Source organism: Nylanderia fulva, unplaced genomic scaffold, assembly GCF_048542155.1.
Source record: "Nylanderia fulva isolate GAGA-0341 unplaced genomic scaffold, ASM4854215v1 Scaffold1871, whole genome shotgun sequence".
NCBI classification, from domain to species: Eukaryota; Metazoa; Arthropoda; class Insecta; order Hymenoptera; family Formicidae; genus Nylanderia; species Nylanderia fulva.
In genome coordinates this window covers 1-5,009 of record NW_028190132.1, presented here as the reverse complement: position 1 = coordinate 5,009, position 5,009 = coordinate 1, and the positions used below count along the sequence as shown (strand labels likewise).

The 5,009-nt window shown below is 28.5% G+C and overlaps 1 pseudogene; it reads left to right on the top strand.

Annotated features, from left to right (window-relative positions):
* Positions 1–2,581: 2,581 nt before the first annotated feature.
* On the top strand, positions 2,582–4,450 carry LOC146723552 (uncharacterized; annotated as a pseudogene).
* Positions 4,451–5,009: the final 559 nt, after the last annotated feature.

The following is a 5,009-nucleotide window of genomic DNA, read 5'->3' as shown; positions in this document are numbered from 1 at the left end:
TGGACAAAATCTGGACACTCCCGGGTTTTGGGGTAAAGGGGTGGCCTTCGGACGGTGGAAATTTCTGGGTAGATACTGGCCGGGGTCGGTCCCCAAAAAACTCTGTACTTTCCGGGCCCCCTATTTCGTAAGGCGAGAACGAGTTGATTCTTTTGGAAATTTGGGAAATACGGTCGCCACCGGGAAAAGATGAATTTCCCAAACCGTCCCCGATTTGGGATGATCGGACAACTTAAAACCTTTAGAATAAAAAAATGGGAAAAAATATTTTCATTACGTAAAGATTTATGTCCACTACGAAAATTCTTATAAAAAAAATTTTAATTTTGGAAAAGAGCCAAAAAAAATAAAAAAATTCGTTTTATCCCTTATTAATTAATTAATTGTTTTTTTTTTGGTGTAACGTTTTAAAATTACGAAAAATTTTCTCCCAATAAAATGTTTAATAAAACCCAAGGAAAATTTACGCACAAATAATGTAAACACTTTTTTTAAAAAAATTGTAAAATATTATAAAATTTAAAATTGATTCGAAATTACAGCCCCAGATTTGACACGGGGAGGAAAAGAGGCGCCCAACCCAAAGGCGGCCTTACAGGGGATTCCCTTTCCCTCCCTCCCACCCTCAGCCCTTACCCCCAAACCCAAAAATCCTTTTTCCCCCCATTTTAAACCCCCCCATTTTTAAATATTTTTTTTCCCTTATTCCAGGGGCCCCCTATCCCCCGAAAATTATTATTTCCTTCCCCGGGTTTTTAAAATATGGGGTAAAAAAAGAGAAAAGCCCCCGGGCCCGCCTTTAAAATTTTTTGGAAACCCCCCCCAAAAAAAAAAACAATATAAAATTAAAAAAATTTTTAAAAAAAAAAAAGGGGGAAAAATTTTAAAAAAAAAAAAAAAAAACCCCCCAAAAAAATATTTAAAAAAAAAAAAAAAGGGGGGAAAAAAAATTTTGGGGGGCCCCAAGGGGTTTTTTTGGGGGGGGGGAAAAAAAAAAATAAAAAGGGGAAAAAAAAAAATTTTTTTTAAAAAAAAATTTTTTGGGGGGGGGGGAAAAAAAAAAAGGGGGAAAAAGGGGGGGGGAATTTAAAAGGGGGGGGAAGGGGTTTTTTGATTTTTAAAATTTGGTTTTTTGAAAAATTTTTTGGGGGGGGGGGGGGGGGGGGTTTTTTTTTTAAAAAAAAAGGGAAAAAAAAGGGTTTTTTAAAAAAATTTTTTAAAAAAAATTTGGGGGGGAAAAAAGGTTTTTTAAAAAAAAAAATTTTTTGGGGGATAAAATTTTGGGGGGGGGGGTTTTTTTTTTTTTTAAAAATTTTTTTTTTTAAAAAGGGGGGAAAAATTTTGGGTTTTAAAGGGGGGAAAAATTTTTTTTTTTTTTAAAAAAAAAAAATTTTTTGGGGGGGGGGTTTTTTGGGGGGGGAAAAAAAAGGGAAACCCCCAAAAAACCCCCCTTTTTTTTTTTTTTTTAAAAAAAGGGGGGGGTTGGGAAAAAGGGGGGGAAAAAAAAAATTTTTTTCCCCCCCCTTTTTTTCCCCCCCCCCCCCCCCCCGGAAAAATTTTTTTTTTTTAAATTTTGGGTTTTTTTTGATTTTTTTTTTTGGGGGGTTTTAAAAATTTTTTTAAAATTAAAAAAAAAAAAAATTTTTTTTAAAAGGAAATTTTTTTTAAAAAATAAAAAAAAAAAAAAAATTTTTTTAAAGGGAAAAAAAAAAAAAAAAAAATTTTTAAATTTTTTTAAAAAAAATTAACTTTTTTTAAAAATTTTTTAAAAAAAAATTTTTTTATTTAAATTTTTTATAAAGGGTTTTTTTTTTGGGAAAAAAACCCAAAAAAACCCTTTTTTAAAAAAAAAAAAAAAAAAATTTAATTTTTTAAAAAAACCCCCCCAAAAAAGGTTTAATTTTAAAAATTTTTTTTTTTTTTTTTAAAAAATTTTTTTCCCCCTTGGGAAAATTTTTTTAAAAAAAATTTTTTTTAAAATTTTTTTTTTTTCTTGTTTTTTAAAAATTCTTTTTAAAAACCAAATTTTAAAAAAAAATTTTTTAAAAAATTTTTAAAAGCCCTTTTTTTCCCCCAATTTTTTTCCCCAAAAAAAAAAAAAAAAGGGGCCCCCTTTTTTTTAAAAAAAAAAATTTTTAAAAAATTTTCCCCAAAAACGGCATAAAACTCCCCCTAGATAAAACACCGCCTTCGACAGCCCGAAGGGTCTTTTTTGCGACTGCACCGTTTCTTGTACTTCTATAATCTGATCGCGATTTAATCTGATCAAGTGCTAAAATGCTGCTTGTGTAATTCGACGCGTCAGACTCGTTCACTCGTCGTGAAATATTAATTATACAAACAATTATTCGTGTAAATTGACAAGTCATCGAAAATAAGAAGCTATCGCGATGTCAGGTAAGCGTAGAAAATTTTTAAAAAATTCTCTCATGTTACAAGATCCCTCTGAAAAGTGAAAAAATCTTAATAAACTTTTTCTAAATTACTTATTGAAATTTAAATAATCGCGTATTTTTGTCACAATAGATGTGTGGAAGCTAATATATTTAATGTCACATAATTTCAATTTAATCGAGTGAGTAATATGTTGATAGCATGGAACGAAACGCAAAATGCACCCTTAGATTTGAGTAGAAATGGGACTGCGGGGAAAAACTGAAGTTAACTTTTTAATTTAAACGGTGTCTTCCTTGCCAAACTTGCGGAAAAAGTTTCGACAGACCTTCCTTTTAAAAAGACTTTTGGCGAACCCATACGGGTAAATTTTAAGAGAAGTTGGCCCTCTCATAATACTCTCTTCAGTTTTACTTTTCCCTTTAGAAAATAATAACCAATACTATTTACGGTAAACAATATTGACTATTATAATAATTAAAAATAATTTACATATTATATTTAAATAATTTGTTTTTACACGTAAAATTTATTTCTAAAAATAATGATATTTTTCAAATAATAAAGAGATAATGCATTCTGTTACTGAGAAAAATTTAATACAAAATTATTAAAAATTTGTAAAGAAGAAAATATGTATACATATTTTTGAGAATTTTTTCGAATATTTTTTCAATTACAGTCAATTTTATAAAATATATTACTTTAGGAGAGAAACCACACGGCTGCACAATATGGGGCCCCAAATGTTCGCACAGTATTCTTTAAATACTCACTTTAGGATTCAACTGGTGAACGTCCTCACGAATGCCCGATGTGGTGGGAAACGTTTTACCGCCTCGTCGAATTTGTATTATCATGTATAAACGCATTACAAGGGGGCTTTTCCCTGGTTGAAGAAGGAGAAATATTGCGCATTAGTAGTGTACAATTTAAAAAAGTAGACTATAACTTAACACATAAAATAAATTAAATAGACGTAATTTTTCTCAGAAAAATACAATATTTCTATAGTCGCTCAATTACTCTGCAATAATTATAAATAGAAATTATTCGTAGATAAAATACAAGAATATTGCAAAGCCCGAAATATTTTATTTAATATGTAATATAATTTGAAACGGAGAAGCCACTAAATGTAAACGAGTGGGGCGACCCTTTTCCAACTCCCGGTGATTTAAGGGCTCACGGATTTTCCCTATACTGGTAATTGGCCATTACGTTTGTCCAGTGTGTAACAGAGGATTTTGCAAACTTGGTGCTTTACATCATCACATAAATCACATGGTAACGTAACGAAAATTTATGTTAATTAAGAATTTTTTACCATTTTATTCCCATTTGTTGATATTTTGAAAAAAAATGTTTTAATATGTTTTTTTTCTCAAATCTAAAAAATCTCTCTAATTAACTTAATTGATTGAAAATCCTGAAGAATATGCTTGTAAATATACATAGAATAAAAAATAGGTAATTTTTAGAAAAAAAAATTTCATAAATATCTGTATCAAGGATAATTATTTTTGCATGTCACTGTCTTTTTTACATACAAGTTATAATTTTTATAATTTTTTGCCCATACTAAAAAATGTTTTATCGCTTTTTTCTGACAGTTACAGAACTTATATTTTATTTTGCAACGTCAAAATAATAATGAAAAATCAATTAAATGTCATATAAGTTTGTTTGATTATTTTCTAATTATGCAGCAAATTAATGTACACCTACAGTTTTCTAATTAATATTGAATTCAAAATTAAAATCACATAAAGTGAAATAATACATATATATGTATATCAAATTCTTTCTTTTCAGGCGATCACTCCTATCGTTATAATATCTACAATCAAAAGCCTCCCATGATCAATAATTTACGAATTTATGACATCACAGAGTTCTCATATGTCAAATAACAACACAACTGATTACATGAATGGTGCACAAAGGTATTGCAAACATAGAAATTATCAAATTCGAAGGTGTCGATAACAATTACATGCAATTACCTACAATGTATCCATGGCCTTCCTGGATGCCATCACAATTTCAAAATTAAATTTAATCGTGTTATACTTGTTCGCGCGACTATATGAACCAAAATTTTTATTTATTACAAAATTGATAAAAAGCTGTTATGAAAAATATTATTTTTTTACATTTAATTAATATTTATTAACGTATGCCACATAAAATAAAAATTAGAATATTATATACGAATATGAATAATGTTTTGCATCCTCCTTAATCTTCTTTTTCCTTTCTGTGGTCCGCAATATCTGTTTATCATTTTAATACAGAAAAAGAAAAATACTAATATTTGTTTTATTGTAATATTTAAAATTAAACATTTTGAAAAATTTAATTTATTAAAAAATTATTATATAAAAATTGTATCCTTATATCTACATATTTCGTACCTACACAATCGTATATATATTCATGAAAGTATAGACTTAAAGAAAATTTTTACATGGAGAGTCTCTACAAAATCTTCAATCTTTTGTGGTGACAATGCAATTCTCTAAATAGCTACATTAGCAAATTACACATTACGTTTAAAATTAGAAATGCGAGAATTTCAGAAAAATGTTTCTCTCTATTCCCTTTACATTTAC